At 35.4% G+C, this 19235-nt stretch overlaps 1 pseudogene; it reads left to right on the forward strand.

Annotated features, from left to right (window-relative positions):
• LOC141716199 (uncharacterized) overlaps positions 1 to 18523 on the forward strand; it is a 40269-nt pseudogene extending 21746 nt beyond the window's left edge.
• The last annotated feature ends 712 nt before the right edge of the window (positions 18524 to 19235 follow it).

Raw genomic sequence — 19235 nt, forward strand, 5'->3', positions numbered from 1 at the left:
ATAGAGAAAGATGTGAGATATATACGGACCACAAGAGTTGAAGTATGAACTCTCGAGGAAAAGCAAATGTAGTGGCAAGAGATGAGCAAGAAGGAGAGAGAATGAACATAGAGACTGTACGAGAAGAATTATCTATGGAATTCTAGAAGTTGGAATTGGAAGTCAGAGTGCATAATCCAAAAAGGAGTAAGAATGTATAAGTATAACTTTTCAATCAGAATTGTTAAAGAAGTGTCAGGAAGAGGTAATGAATCAGGATATAAATCATTTAGTATGGGAAGAATAGTGCACGCAAAAAGGACGATCAAGGTATTCTTAGGTTTTCTTCTAGAACTTGGATTCCACCAGTGATGGAATTGAAGGATGAAATTTTACAGGCAGCTCATAATTCGAGGTATTCAATCCATTCAGGGAGTACCAATATGTATAGAGATTTAAAGGAAATTATAGGTGGTTAGATATGAAGTGGGGAATTGCAGAATGAATTAGCAGATGTTATATATGTCAACAGAGTTAAAGTAGAGCATCGGAGATCAAGTGGATTGTTACAGTCATTGGAAGTTCCAGAGTGGAAGTGGGAGCATATCACCATGGATTTCATAGTTGGGGTTACCAAGCACAAAAACTAATCATGATGCTATTTGGCTTATAGTGGATAGATTTACCAAGCCAGCTCATTTTTTGCTTATAAACGAAAGATTTTTGCTCGATAAGTTGATCCATATGTGCCTGAAGGAAATTGTAGTTCGTCATGAAATTCTTGTGTCTATCATATCTGATCGAGATCCAAGATTTAATTCGAGATTTTGGAAGAGTTTTCAAGAATGTTTAGGAACAAGATTGAATATGAGTACAGATTATCACCCAGAGACGGATGGCCAAAGTGAAAGAATAATCCAGACAATAGAAGACTTATTACGTATTTGTGCTATTGATTTCAAAGGAAATTGGGGCGAGCATTTACCTCTAATAGAATTTGCTTGCAACAACAGTTATCACGCTAGTATCGGGATGTCACCCTAAGAAGCTCTTTATGGACGCAAATACAGATCTCTAGTGTATTAAGACGGAGCAGTAGAGCGTAAAATACTTGGACCTGAATTAATACAGCAGACAAAGGAAGTTATTGAAGTTATCCAGAAGAGATTGATAGCCGTACCAGACCGTCAAAGGAAATAAACAGATCAATCAAGGAAAGACATGGAATTCGAAGAAGGAAGCTTAGTACTACTGAAAGTAGCGCCGTGGAAGGGATTAACGAGGTTTGGAAAGAAAGAAAAACCGAGCCTAAGATATGTCGGACCTTTTGAAATCTTAAAGCACGTTGGCAAAATAGCTTTCGAGTTAACGTTACCTCCGCACATGGAGCACATTCATAATATTTTTCACATATCAATGCTTAAGAAATATAATCCAGACTCCAGGCATGTAATAGATTATGAGCCAATAGAGCTTCAGGCACATTTGTCATATGTAGAGAATCCGGTAGAGATTCTAGAGAATAGAGAGAAAATATTGAGGAATAAAGTGGTAAAGTTAGTAAGAGTATTGTGGAGAAACCCAAAGGTTGAAGAGTCAACCTGGGAGTTAGAAAGTGATAGAGAGAAAAGTACCCTCATTTGTTTTCTTAGGAGATTCTGAGGACAGAATCCTTTTAAGGGGGGAAGGATGTAATATCCGGGATATATTGTGTAATTATTTTTGCTATTATACAATTATTATGTGTGTACAGTATCTATTCTGTGAGTTAATTGTTAAATGTTATCTGTACTTGGATATTCAAAAATAATATTAATTGAGTATTTTAATTTTTATATGTCCAAAATAAAATATAGATAATTGTCATATCTTCCTAATTATTTTTATGTTGGGTTATGGATTTATAAGAATCATCTGAAATTTCTAAAATCATTTTCCGAGTATTTAAAATCTATTTTATAAAAACGGGAACCAACCGACGTCATCCGTTTTTACGTTTTTAGAACCCGAAACTTTTCCGAGAACTCCTTCCTAACCTAATTGTAATATTCCGAGCATATTCCATGTTTCGACTTTTTCGATCCGGCGTACGGTTTGTCCTGCGCGGGTCCCGGCGCAACATTTTCGATACAATATTCATTTCGGTAAATCAATAAAACTCGTATTTTTCGAGAAACAGGAGCTTTTTATTAAACTATCACAATTATCACCTCGTAATACGTGTAACCAGGCGCTGAGACCAAGACCGCAGTACAAATTGTACTGATTTGGATAATTATCTCGAAAACCGATACCGTTTGGATCAGTTTTTACAAATAAACGTACCATTTTATATCCGGAATGATCCAACGGGATACTAATTTTCCGTAATTATAAATAGCCTTTTTCCGTATTTTATTTCGTATCAAAATCATTTGCAGATAGTTAATTCTATAATTTTCAGAGAAAAATCCTAATTACATAAACTGTTCTAAGAATCAAACAGCAAAACGAAGGCGTTACCGATCTCTGTTTTCAAAGCTTGAGTAACCAAAACGAAGGATTTGAAGTGTTCTATCAGATTCTGAGCTTTGTTTCACTGCAGAACCAAAGGTTTATTTTCTGAAAATTTATTTATTTTCGAATTAAAATTATTAAAAATATGAATTTTTGTTCGGATGATTGTTTGTATGATTTGATGATTGCATGTTGTAGAGCGTGTTTTCCTGATGATTTTCATATGTCATACGTCTGATTTGGAGTTCAATAACATGTTCAAATTTGAGTTTGATTTTCGAATTTTAAAATTAGGGTTTAGAACCCGTATGAATGTTCTTAATTGAAATTTGGGGGTTTCTTATTCTGCGATAGATTGATGTTGTGTTATAGTGGGTTGTGTTCTCTGTGAAATTTGCAATCTAGTCGTATAAGTTTCATGAATTAACGAGGTCTGTAAAAGAGGAAGTTAGGTTTTAAAGTTTTCGTCGAACTCGCCGGAAACCGGCTAGATTCTTGATCATTTTCCGACTAATTCTGGGATGATTAGAATGAATTGATGGCATGGTTGTGTTCCTTGTGAAGTATAGATTAAATCTGGAGTTTGTGGTGGTGGGAGGAGGCCGGAGTTGAGTTCTCCGGCGAACCCGACTGTTTTCCGGCGAAGGGCTGGAAAATTGCAGTTTAGTACCCCAACTTTTGAAAACGATGAAGTTCAGTCCCTGAACTTTCCAGAGTTTGCAAAAGTTGGATTCCTGTTTTAAAAATATTTAAAAATCATATTTCCTATTTATTTTTATTATAAAAATTCATTTTTAATTTCTGAAAATTCTAAAAATTAGTATTTTAATTCCGAAAATTATTTTTAATTCAAAAATAAATCTGAATTAATTAGTTAATTAATTTCAGTTAATTTTTAATTGATTAATTGGTCAATTAATTCGAAAATTAATTGATTAATTAATTTAATTAATTATTAATTGATTTTAATTACTTATTTAATTAGATTTAATTATTTAGAAATGATTTAAAAATTCTGAAAAATAGTTTTGAGCTTTAAAATATTATTCTAAATTATTTTCAAGGCTCGATAATTATTCTAAAATTATTTCGGAGCCAGAATTGGCCAACCGAACCCTGTTTATTACTCCAAAATTGATCCAACGACCCGTTTTAATTCCGAAAAATGTTTTAAAAATCATTTTAAGTAACCGAAAGCCTGTTTATGACCCGAGACTTCTTTATAAATGGGATGGCATTGATAATTTAACGTGTTATGTGTTATATGTGACTTGTTGGTTGACTGTCGGTCTATATGTTCGGTGATTACTTGTTTATAGCGTAACTTTCAATCCGTTAATCGGATTTGAGTAAAACGAAGGGTAGATAGAAGTGTATGTCGAATAGAATGGTATGAGTTAAATATTAATAGATACTTATGATGCCTAGCAAAGTAAGCAAGGCGTAAGAAAGAGAAGCAGGTGATCAGAAAATAGAATTGACATGTAGAAAATACCGCAAGTGATCAGAGGATAGAAGCGAGGCATAAGAGAAACAGACGAGTGATTGTTGAATGGGGTCATTAGATAAGTACAAGTGAAGTTGAAATCGATTATGATAAGGCAAGTATTTCTAAACCTTTCTCAAAATACAATGCAAATATTTCTAAATTCTCTTGTGACATATTATTAATACCCAAAATAGTTCTGTTTTATACTGTACATATTTTGAATCCTTCAGCCTTGAACCTGAGCCACATCATTTGATCTTTGAGCCGTAAGCCTTATTCTTTGTAAACCATTTCTTGTTGATTTACCAGATACTAAACCACACAAATAAGATACTACTCCACAAATATATATCCATCATATATACCAAACACTGGAACAGAATTGTTTACACATACAGAAACTTTTATACTCAACCATACCTTGCGATATCAAAGTACTAAAACCTTGTAAAAACACTATTCATCTAATATTCGATTATCCTACCGGCTGGAGGCCACTTCTTTTATGTATTTTGACATACCCTTTTTGGTAACTATGAATTTTTACCATGCTCTTTTACAAATGTTTTATGGTTATTGATTATGATCTGGTTTTATTGAACTCTATTATTTATCATATTGAAATGCTTTAGAATTGGATAGTTTTCTTTGTGTGGACCAGATTCGTGGTCAGACCATATCGATGGTCAAGTTAGGCCAATGTGTGCCTTGGATCCAGTAGTTAGAGCAGTGCTGTGTGCTTTGCTCGGGGTTAGTGCGTGACTGATTAGCAGCCTAACCTTGGTTTTAAAAACTTAAAATGAATATCCAATTCTATTGACTGTTTAACAGGAAACTTGATTCTTTTGAATCACCTCATTTATTATTGTTTAACCTCAGTTATTGATAATATGACTTGCTGAGCTAGTTAGCTCACTCTTGCGAATTTTTTTATGTATTCTACAGTTAAGAAGGATACGGTTGATAGCGAGGTTTCTCAGTTCAATGTTTGAGCTAGGATTCCAGATTATGATTGATCGAGCTAGCAAAAGCTTATGGCAGTAGTGAGATAGCAAGGTTGAAGAATATTTTTTTTTACCAGTTGTAAATTAAATTAGTTGGGATATGGTACGTTGTAATAAAAGTTAAGGTGGTGGCTTGTTTTCATACTTTAACCTGTTGCGATCCGTGGTTATGTAAAGCAGGGTCATTACAAATAATATTTTATATATATACAGGTTTATATATTGATTAAGTGTTGTGGACCCCAAACTTCTGACCCGGGTTTGGAGGACGCCACACAAGGCCTATTTCAAAAATTGTAGATACGAGCATGAGCTATTTCTCTTTTTTTGATGGAATCGTATTTTCATTACTTATAAAGTTTCAGAGCATATTACATGATGAATAAATTGAGGAGTATTAGCATGCCATTCATGATAATCTGACATAGAACGAGCCACTTTTGCTAACTCGTGAGCAGCCCTATTCTACTAGTAAAATGCACAAACACTTCATCAAAGTGTTGATTTAACTCTATGCAATCTCTCACAATTGTATGAAAAAACGATCTTCCATCTCCTATCTTGCATGCTCGAGCTAAGACTTGTGAATCAGTTTCAAAGACACACCGCTGGAACCCCTTATCCTTCAACCATGACAGTGTCTCCTTTAGGCACAATGTTTCAGTTTCTCTTCGTGGAACCAACACATCATATCTCGTACTCCTACCTATTATGAACCTGCCATCATCTCTTCAGACCACACTACCCAGACCAATGCATTCAATGTCTGTAAATATTGCAGCATCGATGTTTATTTCAATACACCATATATAGCCTATACCAACACCTTTTTTGGTGTTACAAGCAAAAATGTTACCTAGATCACTAATATTTGATCAAAGGCAACATTTTTTTACATTGCAATAGAGGTTAACCAATGTTACCACATGCATAAGCAAATTGCTGTTGTAATATAAAAAAAGTGTTAGCATTGATATTGAAATAAGTGTTATCATAGAAGTAAAAATTTAGGAGGCAAAGTAAAAACTAACTAGGCGGCTAAATTTTGACATATTTCGGCAACCCAAGACAAAATAACAACCCCTCAATTATTTTATCCAAAAGTAAATTTAAAAACTAAACTCGCTCTCTATCTAGAGTCTCTCTCTCTTAAGGCTATTTCTCTCTCTCTCTCTCTCATCAAACACACACACAAAACATGTTGTCGGTTTCAGAGCTGGAGTTGTTCAGTGATTGGAGTCTTCTCAGTTGGGTTTAAGCAAATTAGGGTTCTAGTAGTTAGGGGCTTGGATCGAATTAGAGTTTTAGGGTTCAAAAAATTGGGGTTTCTTCTCATCGGGTTTAGCGCTTGTAATTATGGCCTTCTTTTCAATCGAGCTTATAGTTTGGTACTTAATTCAATATTTCTTCAGGTATGCCTTCTTTTTTGTCTACTTTTAGTTCATATTTAAGGGTTTGTATTGTTTTTAATTTAGTTTGTGGTTTGATATGTTTGTGATTTTGGTTTGTACACTTTTCTTTAATTCATTTAATACTTGCATATATATTAGCAATTTTATGTCTTTTTAGCTTCTTGAAACCTTAATTGTAATATTGAACAAGTTTGTTTTTGTATAGTTTTTCCCACCCTAATTGTAATATTGAACAAGTTTGTTTTTGTATTGTTTTTCCTGTTTATTATGATTGAATTTGATGATTCTTGATTTACGGGGTATGGGGATTAGTATTGGTGTAACGACCGAGAATTTTGCGTCGTAATTAAGAAAGTAAAGTATGTTTTATGTGATGAGATTATGTGATTAAGTGGTGATTATTTGTCTTATCTGTATACTAGAGTTAAGGAGCGTGGATAAAAACGTTCCAATTTAAAGAGTCAGCTTAGAAGTCAATCTGTGGTTTCGGGCCGTCAGGTAGAACGGAACCCGTCCTAAAATAGAAATTAAATAATATAAAATGTGAATTATATGTGAAGTAAATGAATGAAGTATTTCGTCTTAAGAGACGTGTTGATTGACAAAGGTAATGAGAAGCGTATTCGAAACGCTGAGCGTCGGGCCGTCAGGCTGAACGTGACCCGGTACGCGTAAAAAGGGAATAAAGATTAAAGAGGGATAGATTCTATGATCAGACCTGAGTCGTTTTGTGACTATATGCGTGTGATTGCTAGACTGTGTGCATGATTATATGTTCTATGATAATTTCTGTGAATTTTAAAGGAATTATGTGATTTACATAATGGTTTATTTAACCTTATGTACACAGTCTGGAAAGAGAAAGTTTGAAAGGGCTGCTCGAAGAGAAAATGAAGGAAGAAAGAGGAAGTTTGAAAGCTCTGAGCAAGAGCAAGGAAGTTCAAAGTTCAGAGGAAAGTTTGGAAAGAATGGTGGAGGTCAGAACAAAAAGTTTCAGAAGTTTAGACCCGGGAATGGAGCTCAGAAGAACTGTTTCCAGAAAGCTGGACAACCGGGAAAGGATAGCAGGCCCCAGATGCAAGAATGCAGGAACTGTGGAAAGAAACACCCGGGGAGGTGTAATAAGCTGGATATAACATGTTTTAAGTGCAACCAGAAGGGGCATTATTCTTCGGAATGTTCAAATGAAATAAGGAAGCCTGATTTGGCTTGTTTCAAGTGTGGTAAGGTAGGCCATATGGCTAGGAATTGCAAGGAGCCTGTGCAGAAGGCTAATGTTCTCAGAATTGTTGGACCGCCGTCTCTCCCAGCACCATCAGCTCAACCCAGAGCTAGGACCTTTAACATGTCAATGAAAGATGCGGTGCAAGATGTGGATGTGGTAGCAGGTATGCTTGTCTTAAACTCAGTAGAAGTAAAAGTTTTGATGGATTCTGGAGCGACCAGATCTTTTATTTCTGAAAGCATTCTTGATAAGTTAAATTGTGTTGCGTACCCTCTAGAGCCTAATTTGATTATAGAGGTAGCAAATCAAGAGAAAGTTGTTGTTAATAAGATTTGTCCCGATTGTGATGTGTCTATAGAAGGTCGGCATTTTTCTGCTGACTTAATTCCTTTTAAGTTAGGAGAATTTGAGGTTATTCTAGGAATGGATTGGTTGTCAAATCATGAGGCGCAAATAGAGTGTAAAAGTAAGAAAGTGAAGTTAAAAACCAAGGATGGTGAGGAAGTGATATTTAAAGGAAAGAGGCAAGAGAAGAAATTTCTAACGGTTATTGAGGCGAGAAGATTAATGCGTCAAGGATGCGAAGTTTATTTGGCTCATGTCGTGGACGTGGAGAAAAAATCTGTAAGGATCGACGATATTTCGGTAGTAAGAGATTTTCCGGACGTGTTTCCTGATGAATTGCCTGGACTACCTCCAGACAGAGAGATCGAGTTTACGATTGAATTGGCTCCTGGTACGGAACCAGTGTCGAAAGCTCCCTATCGCATGGCGCCGGTTGAAATGAAGGAATTGGCAGCCCAGTTGCAAGAATTGTTGGACAAAGGAGTAATCCGACCGAGTGTATCCCCGTGAGGCGCACCGGTGTTGTTTGTAAAGAAGAAGGATGGAAGTATGCGATTATGTATCGATTACCGTGAACTGAATAAGTTGACGATCAAGAATAAGTACCCTCTACCGCGGATCGATAACTTGTTTGACCAATTGAAAGGAGCTTCGTGTTTCTCAAAGATTGATTTAAGATCTGGGTATCATCAACTAAAGATCAAAGCGGAAGATATACCCAAGACAGCGTTCCGAACAAGATACGGACATTATGAGTTTTTGGTGATGGCATTTGGCTTGACGAATGCGCCAGCTGCATTTATGGATCTTATGAACAGAGTGTTCAAGCAGTATTTGGACAAGTTCGTGATTGTGTTTATTGACGATATACTTATTTATTCCAAAACGGAGGAAGATCATAAGGAGCAATTGAGGATTTCCTTGGAAATTCTGCGAAAAGAGAAGCTGTATGCAAAGTTTTCAAAGTGTGAATTTTGGCTAAAAGAAGTGCAATTTCTTGGTCATGTAGTTAATAAAGAAGGAATTAAAGTGGACCCAGCTAAGATAGAAGCTGTAATGAATTGGGAAAGACCCAAGACTCCGACGAAAGTCAGAAGTTTTCTGGGATTAGCCGGATACTATAAAAGATTTGTGCAAGATTTCTCAAAGATTGCCGTTCCATTGACAAAATTGACGAGAAAGAATGAGAAGTTCGTTTGGACAGAAAAGTGTGAGGAAAGTTTTCAAGAGTTAAAGAAGAGATTGGTAACCGCCCCTGTGTTGGTATTACCAGATGATAAAGGTGAATTTGTGATATTCAGTGATGCTTCCTATAAAGGACTTGGATGCGTGTTAATGCAACAGGGGAAGGTGATAGCATACGCGTCAAGGCAACTCAAACTGCACGAGCAAAAGTATCCAACGCACGATTTGGAATTGGCAGCAATAGTGTTTGCCCTTAAGATTTGGAGGCATTATTTGTACGGGGAAAAGTGCGAGATTTATACGGACCATAAGAGCTTAAAGTATATCTTTACTCAGAAAGAACTGAATATGCGACAAAGAAGGTGGTTGAAATTGATCAAAGATTATGATTGTGCGATAAACTATCATCCTGGAAAGGCAAATGTGGTAGCCGATGCTTTAAGTCGAAAGGAAAAGTTGAATATGTTAACGTCATCAGAAGAATTAATCAAGGACTTTGAAAAGATGGAAATAGTGGTGCAGACTCCAGAATGTGGAGGTGAAGCCATTTATGCAATGATGTTTCAACCTGAAATTTTGGAAAAGATTAGATGCTGTCAAGAGCAAGTGATGAATCGCGAAAGGAATAAGTTGACGGGAGAAGAAATTAAAGCTCAAAAGGATGGAAAAGGGATATACCGTGTTAACTCACGTATTTGGATACCTGATGTTGTGGAACTAAAGCACGAGATTTTGCAAGAAGCGCATAACTCGAGATTTTCAATTCACCCTTGAAGTACGAAGATGTACCGGGATTTGAAAGAAAATTTTTGGTGGCCAAACATGAAAAAGGAAATTGCGGAATAGATAAGCAAATGTTACACGTGCCAAAGAGTTAAAGCGGAACATCAAAGGCCAAGTGGACTGCTTCAGCCACTGGACATACCTGAATGGAAATGGGAACATATCGCAATGGATTTCGTGGTAGGATTACCTAAAACCAAGTCTAATCATGATGCGATTTGGGTGGTAATTGATCGACTGACAAAGTCAGCACATTTCTTGCCGATAAACGAAAGGTTTTCATTAGAGAAGCTGGTCAAAATGTATCTGGATGAAATCGTGATGCGTCATGGAGTTCCTGTATCTATCGTGTCTGATAGAGATCCAAGGTTTAATTCGAGATTTTGGCGACAATTCCACGATCATTTGGGAACGAAATTGAAAATGAGTACGACATATCATCCGCAGACAGACGGACAAAGTGAAAGGACAATTTAGACAATTGAGGACATGTTGCGAACCTGCGCAATAGATTTCAAAGGAAATTGGGACGATCATTTGCCCATAGTTGAGTTTTCCTACAACAACAGTTATCACGCAAGTATTGGCATGCCGCCTTATGAAGCGTTGTATGGAAGAAAGTGTAGATCCCCTATTTATTGGGACAAAGTTGGTGAGCGCAAGTTAATTGGCCCCGAGCTAGTGCAGCAAACGAAGGAAAAAGTTGAAATGATACGAAAGAGATTAATTGCAGCTCAAGACGGACAGGCAAAGTACACGAATCAAGAGCGGAAAGATGTGCAATTCAAAACTGGAGACAAGGTCTTGTTGAAGATATCTCCTTGGAAAGGTTTAACTCGATTTGGAAAGAAAGGAAAGCTAAGTCCAAGGTACATTGGACCATTTGAAGTATTGCGACAAGTTGGGAAAGTGGCGTATGAATTAGCGCTACCGCCGCAAATGCAACATCTGCACAATGTATTTCATGTATCTCTCCTGAAGAAGTATAATGCTGAAGCGAGCCATGTGATCGAGTTGGAACCGGTAGAAATCCAACCAGATTTGTCCTATGTGGAACAACCAGTGCGAATTTTGGATCGAAAAGAAAGGACGCTTAGAAATAAAGTTGTACCTCTAGTTAGAGTGTTGTGGAGAAATCCACTAGTCGAGGAATCGACCTGGGAATTAGAAAGCGAAATGAAAGAAAAGTATCCCCATCTATTTGCTTAGATTAGATTTTGGGGACAGAATCCTTTTAAGGAGGGTAGATTGTAACGACCGAGAATTTTGCGTCGTAATTAAGAAAGTAAAGTATGTGTTATGTGATGAGATTATGTGATTAAGTGGTGATTATTGGTCTTATCTGTATACTAGAGTTAAGGAGCGTGGATAAAAACGTTTCAATTTAAAGAGTCAGCTTAGAAGTCAAGCTGTGGTTTCGGGCCGTCAGGTAGAACGGAACCCGTCCTAAAATGGAAATAAAATAATATAAAATGTGAATTATATGTGAAGTAAATGAATGAAGTATTTCATCTTAAGAGACGTGTTGATTGACAAAGGTAATGAGAAGCGTATTCGAAACGCTGAACGTCGGGCCGTCAGGCTGAACGTGACCCGGAACGCGTAAAAAGGGAATAAAGATTAAAGAGGGATAGATTCTATGATCAGACCTGAGTCATTTTGTGACTATATGCGTGTGATTGCTAGACTATGTGCATGATTATATGTTCTGTGATAAATTCTGTGAATTTTAAAAGAATTATGTGATTTACATAAGGGTTTATTTAACCTTCGTGCATTTTTATAAAATCATCTGAGATAGATAAAAATATGGGATTTGTTCTGTTATCTTCGTAGAGGTCTTAGAGACTTTTTAAAAATGATAAGTGAATTTAATTGTGGGTCTTTGCATTTTTAAATTGATTTTTATGTGGAAAAGGTATTTATTAAAGCGAGTTTGCGAAATTCATATAAAATCAACCGCTCGCTCAAATTCTTATTATGAGTAATGGATGAAAAGCTAATTTCGAGACCTACGCGTTAAAAATGTCATTTTCAATAATTCTCGACTTTCCGAGAGAGAAATATTTTTATTTTGAATTTTGTTACATTTGAGTAAAAAGAGAAACAAAATGCAAATTAGAAAGGGGGTTAGTAGATTACTATTTTACCCTTATTTGGTGGAGTATAAAACACTCCTTTCTTCCCCCCATTTTCTTCTTCTTGTCGTGCACTCACTCTTTTCTCTCCTCTTTTTCTTTCACTCTCTCTCTCTCTCTCTCTCACTCGAACAACTCTCTCTCGACTCTCTCATCAATTTCTCTCGGTATCCTTCCATTTTCCTTGATCAAACTCATCAATTATCCTTAATTCTTCATGATAAATACTTATGTGTAGGTAGAAGTATGTGCATGTGTGTATTGGTGCTTGCATGCCGAAGTGTGTGTGTTTTGGGTTCGGTTTCAAGCCAAGAACCGAGGGCTTGCTTGATTAGTTCATGTTCTGTGATTAACGTGCTGAAATTAGATTGCATGTGGTGTTGTTGCATTGGTTTTGGTTAAGAAATCGGGGGCTCATGGTTGGACACCCTCGAATGAGGGCACCACCGTGAAGCCACCGCCACCGGTGATGAACTCCGGTGAACCGGTGGTGAGTTGTGATGTGAAAACTGAACTCTACACAAAATACACTTTAATTTTAGTAGATGCATGTGGTGCTTTTCTATATAACCGAATGGGTTTATGTTCTTAAAGTGATCAAGTTGGTTTTTGACCATGAAATCAATAGTGGATAGTTGTTAATAAAAAGGTTGAAATTTATAAACTTGAAATGATGCATGCATGTTAAGATTTCTTGAAAATTTGGAAAAGGGTTTTTGGCTTTTTTGATAAAAATCGAGTGGGTGTTTAATTAAATGATTCCTTTGATTGTAAATGAATGTGTGCATATGATTGTGTTTAGAAAAATCAAAAATTGAGGTTGCATGTGAATCTTTGCTTCGGGTTTTGTGGACTTTTGCTTCGGCTTTTGTTAATAAAGAAGAGGGAATCGGTTTTTTTTTGCGGGTTAATCTTGTTGAATACTAAGTTTATGTGGCTTAAACGTGATGGCATGTTAGTTTTAAAAAGGATCAAGATGTGCATGTCCTTGTTTGGTTCTTGGATTGTGAATTTTGAATTTTTGCCGAATAGAAAATGGGTTTAAAAGAGATTGATTTGTGATTAAGTGAATGCATGCATGATGATTGAATAATTTGATTAAAGTTGAGTCATTAGGTGATGTTTGGCTTTGTGCTTCGGAAATCTTGATGAGAATGAGTTAAATGACTAAGTTAAGGTATAAATCAAGTCGAAAATGTGATATAAGACTTTGCATGTCAAGATTGATATTTGCATGTGTGTTTTCTTGATAAACCCGAATGGGTCTTAGGCTTAAAAAGAGAATTGAGTCGATTTTTGCTAAAAATCTTAGTGACTAATGAGAACTTGCTTGCATGACCATGATTGAGTGGTGTTTATGTTCGAAATTTGTTAATAAAGAAAATGGTGCTAGTTTAAATGTTGGATCATGCTAGAACTAAAGTTGTATGGTGTGATTTTTGAGAAATTTGATTGTATATGTATAATTATGGTTCGGATTTCTATGATTAAAAGAAAGGAGAGTGGTTCTTTAAAGGTTGTTAATTGAGATACGTGTTTATGTGAATTAAAGTGAGTATTTGATTGATTTTATGGTGGTATTTGTAATTAGGCCGAATAGGCCATATGAACTTAAGGTCAAAACTTGGTTTTTGACAATCAAATATGAAATGATTGGATGCGTATATGTGAATATCTATGGATTGTTTAGTTGATTGTATTATGTGGTTCGAATTTAAGAAAAAAAAGGGAATGAAGTCGATTGATATAAGTGATAGTATGCACGTAAATGTTTGGTTGTAAATGGGTCTAGTACTCGTAAAAGAGTCGTGTTAGTTTGATTTGAGAAATAGCCTAGGTCAAGCGAGTATGCTTTGATTGCTAGGTATATAAGGATATGAAAACTATGAGACAGAATTGTGCTATGTGCTACGTGCTGTGTGCTTATTTGTATAAGCTATATTCGTATATTCGAGAATATAATCGAGTTATCGTATAGAGTGATCGTTCCGGGAACGAGAGTTGGGAATCTCATTAAGATTTTGATTTTTATTGTAGATTCAGAGCGTGAGGGCATTCGGGCTAGGAAAGGGAAAAGTATACTAGGTGGCAGTAGTTCAACCCTCAGGAAAGCAATTTCAGGCAAGTAACTCTGATTACTTGTGTAAATGATTATAAAGGAAATGTTGTTCATACCATGTAGAGTATTGAACTGTTAAAGTATGAAACCCTTGCTTCATGAAACCCTGATATTGATTTGAAGTACCCTTTGTTCTTGATAACCTGTTATTGATAATCCTATTGATTTCACCCGTTGATAATCTGCCTTTCTGTTCAAGTTTCCTATAATGCCATGATCATATTGAACCTTTAATTATCTTGGTTAACTCTGTTTAATGATACCCTGTTTCTCTTGACCGCCCTAATGATCCCTAAGTTATTTCTGATCCTTCAAATTTAGTACCTTATTAACCTTGATACAGAATTCTTGAGAATTGATCCTTGCGTATCTTTGATTCACTCCCTGAACTTTGTTTCTTTAAAAATCTGAATTAAGAATGAGTTTCGACTTGAAAGAGTCCGAATGATTTCAAAGGCTTGGTAATGATAAAATGAATTTTAGAAAACCTATTATTTTCCAACTCAAGGTTTTCCAAATGAATTCCTGATGGATTGGATTGAGACGTAAGAGGCTAGTGGGACTAGTCCAGTCATGGTAAGAGGCTAGTGGGACTAGTCCAATTTAAGGCTGAAATTATGCCGAATGGTACCTTAAAGACCGGAATGGAGGCCGATACGGGCTGATCACCCGTATATAATGAAATGGAAAGATAAGTGATCCAATCAAGGGTTCTAAATGATTATTTAAGAAAAGGAACTGAAACTTTTATTCAGTAAATTGATTTTTGGAAATGAAAATGGTTTATACTATTTTGAAAAGAGTTGATTATGTTATTGTGGAGCTTAGAGCTCAGAACCCTGATTCCTGAAATTGTTGATCATATGAATGATTCTATATCTTGAAATACTGTTGCTTTCCTCTACCGAAAGATCTATTTTGATCCTATAATGATTTGTGTTGAATGTCGGCTTTCATCCTGTTTCGAGCCTTGTTTCTTGAAAGCCCAGCTATTCTTCATATACCTTTCCTTATCTCAAAGAAAGCAAAAAAAATGAATATACAGAAATCTGCCACCTAGTTTAGCTCAAATAGAATGCCCTAGTTTGTTCAAAGCATATTGAGAATTGTTATTGTAGAACTGCTATTTAGTTACTTGTTGAGTTTTATACTCATTGTTTTGTCTTAATCTAACCATGGCAGTTAAGCAAGAAGATGGTCAGGCTTAGGGGCACTGCTCGTAAGAGCGTACCTGGTGGTCCCTACCGTTTTGAGGGCTTCCAGTTGCCAGAGCATGTAGTACAGGTTATGAGCGAGCTCGCGCCTAGTAAAGAGGTGTTTAAAGATATAATGGGTTATCTGTCGGTTCCCATCCGGAATCGATATTGATTATTTAATAATATTTTGGGTTTGTAAGTTATATTCGGTGATTGGTAGTTGTAATTTTGTCTCATACTTTATCCTGTTGATCCTGTTAGTAGTTAATCGGGGTTTATGCATATTTAATTAGTAGATTAGAGGTGTGTGAGTCCTCATTTCCTAACCCCGAGATTGAGGTCGTCACAATTGGGATTAGTGTGTCCTGTATCAATGCTCGTCAAAGAAAGAATCTCGTTGACACCACAGTTCAGGTTAATTCAAATTTACTTGTTTTTGTTCAAAATATGTTCAAGGAGTAAGATTATTCCTCACTTGCCTAAGGTTGTATGGTCTGAGACTATGTACTCTGATTTGTTCTGTCTCGGAATGATTGATGCTTTCTGTAATGTTGTAAACAAAGATGCTGCTCATGAATGTCACTTGGTTGTGTCATTGTGCTGGAGTTGTTTAGAATTTCATAAATACTTACTTTGATATCATTGTTCGCCTGGTTTTATGACCTTGTGAGAATTAATTATTTTTTCCAGAAATTTGGAAAAATAGATGTGGTGGTTTCCAATGCTGCTACAAATCCATCTACTCGCAGCATTTTGGAAATTAATGTGAAAAGTGGTATACTACTAGTAAAGGTAAAGTCCGCAGAGTATAATCTCGTTACAATGTCAAGATGCTCACTAATAACCTTGTTACTGATAAAGTTTCATATCAATTAGAAAAAAAAGAAGAGATAAGTCTCAAACCACTTTCCCTTTGATGTTCTGGCAATTGCTTAGTAAAAATTCAATTTTACCTTCTATTTTACTCGAGGTTTTCTCTGTTTTCTTCCTTTCTATTGTAGAATGCAGCTCTGTTCTTGAGTAAAGGCTCATCTGTTATTTTCATTACCTCAGTTAGTGTGTACAGTCCAGGTTTTTATGGTGTGATATATTATTTAGCAAGAGATGTTTATGTATTGGATTGAATCCAGGCTTTGATTACAGTTAATTGAGGTAACTGACTACGCGCATGTATGTAGTTGTGATAAATTAGTGACATTTTATATTGAAGCGTTGAGAGTTGAGACGTTTTTCTGTTATAAAATAATATAACTGTGAAGAGGCTGATAAGTAGTTAGTTGATTACTTTATCATGATTGTGTATGGACGAAAGGTAAATGTGTGAAGGGAATGGAGTTAGAGATTACATTGGAAACGTATCTGAGGTTATCCTGTGGTAGTAATTACTATGGTTTTTGTTATTACAGATACAATTGGTTCGGATACAATTAAGAGTAACAGGGTATGGCTGGACAACTCAGAAGGTCTTTCATTTTCTTAATCTCTTGGTGAACGGAGGTTTGTTTTCAGACATGTTTAATGCACTTGAAATCAAAGCTCTGTCTGGTTTGATTTTAGGTTTTTAGCTTGTTTCTTGACATTCTTGTTAATATTATGCAGTTCGTGTTGTTGTTTTTGTGTTTCGGAGAGATGCACAGAATTTTCAGCTGGAGGTTAATAACAATCTGAATTTATATATGTTCACGTTCATATCTTGATATTATATTTGTCCTTAGCTTAGCATGCTCTTCTTTTTTACAGATTATTCGGCATATATTGTTTGATGTGCCAAGTCTTGCATTTTTCACAACTTTATGCACTGTTGGTTTTATTTTGGGCAGAAATATACTATCAGGTACGCTTTTAAAGAACCTTACTTCTCGTTCTAATTTCTGCTTGCTATTCTGATGTTAATGAATCAATTGTGCAGGCTTGTGCTGTATCCACTGAAGGTCTTAGACCAACTTTCTTGACAATAAATGGAGTGGTGTATTCTATTCAGGTTAACATTCTTATTTTTGTCCTTTTTTATGGGTACATATGGACTAGAGGTTTAATTGAGTTCTTTAAGCAATTTATTTTATTTTCTGCGCTGGAGGTTAAATTAAGTTCTCTAAGCAATTATGTTTTGGTTTTTGGAACAATATTTCGTTCTAGTGTAGCAATAGGCACACGTACAAGGAAACACATAATTAGCATTGATCAAAACTTACAAATATAAAAGCATAGAAATATGGGAAATGCATAGGTGGAAATTATTCCTTGTCACATTAGGACTGCATACACCGAGATAGCTATAGTTGTTATATAAGTTGTTGTTGGTGCCTTTTGTTTCTGTTTGTTATGATGGAGCCAATTCATTCTTTTGCTTCTATGGTTAAAGTATTTCATCTTCCTATGTAAAGTTGTATAATCTCTTTTACTTTTTTGAGGTTACTTATTTGCCAGTCAAAATATAAGTGAAGATGATTTTGGAGAGAATTTTGTTGTTCCCCTGAAGACAACTGAAAATACTGTTATGAAGAAAAAAATTATTTTCTTGAATGTGTAAATGTGTACTTAACATCCATACTTCAAGGACATAAAAAATGTAGATTTTTTACAGTGTCACGCTATACTTAAAAAAATGACCTACAATTTCATTTTTTTTTAGAAATTTCTTGGCTCTGCTTGTGATATATTACCTTCTTTATCTATTGTTATGCTTGAAAATTTGAAGAATGAAATTAACTTTGTATTCCCTTTTACGGGACGGAGGAATATGAGGTTGGGATGATTCACATGTCTTTATAGGCAATATGAAAAGAGGAGTTGACGTTATATCTACATCCGAGAAGAGATGCATCGACACATTAACTAGCCCAGAGATGACTGCTATTCGATGTCGCTTTGATGACTGCTACAGGCCAGATATGGTGTGAGGCAACTTTATTGCAGATGGAAACTCCAACTCCAGTGCAGATAATAGTATTGATGTTTAAGCAGCTACTAGCTACTTATTTAAGTACTTGATGGTTTGTGAACTAATATCAGTAGTTAATGGCAACTTAAGACGTAATTTGAAACTTTTATTTTGGGGTGCTTGGAACTTTGTAATGTTAGGATGAATTTGTACCTTGGTTAAATTCTGAAGTTGACTATGTATTTAATCATTAATGTTATGTATTGATCAAGTCGTATCATTGGAAGTAGATTTAGGTTTTATTATATTTTCAAATTTAGAAAGTGTAACCAAGAATACATTTTGGTACATTCGAACAAGGGGATAATTAGTGAGATTAAAAAGACTCATTGAAAAGGCTAAACTACCCCTGTTTTTAATTTTAATATAAAAGATGTGGTTTGTGGGAATCGAACTTGTGATATTTCATTGACGGATACAACATCATGCCACTACTAAAAAGAAGATGTGGTTTGTGGGAATCGAACTCGTGATATTTCATTCACCTATACAAGATCATACCACTACACCATAATGTTATATGTTCTTTTTAGAGTTATTTGCAAAATGCATTCCCATGGTTTGGGCAAAATGCATTTTTTACCTATACTTTAGATAACTGCACTTTGCATCCCCTTACTATTTCGACGCGACAAATTGCACCCTTTTCGTTAATTTTGTTAAAATTTTCAGGGATATTTTAGGAAATGTAAATATTAATTTATTTTCAGATCTTTATTTAAGGTTTATAACCCTCTAAACGAGACATTCTGAAAAAATTTAAAGAACGGAAGTTGTAGAGAATAAAAAGATCTTCTCGAAATAAAAAGGTTCAAAATTGAAATATTTTTTTTATAATTGTTTTTAATAAATTCAATAAGTATATATTTTATTTAATTTTGGTTTCGTAAATTTTTTGATAATTTTGAATGTTATTGTTTTGA

The sequence above is a fragment of the Apium graveolens genome, chromosome 1 (assembly GCF_009905375.1).
Source record: "Apium graveolens cultivar Ventura chromosome 1, ASM990537v1, whole genome shotgun sequence".
In the NCBI taxonomy this organism is placed as follows: Eukaryota; Viridiplantae; Streptophyta; class Magnoliopsida; order Apiales; family Apiaceae; genus Apium; species Apium graveolens.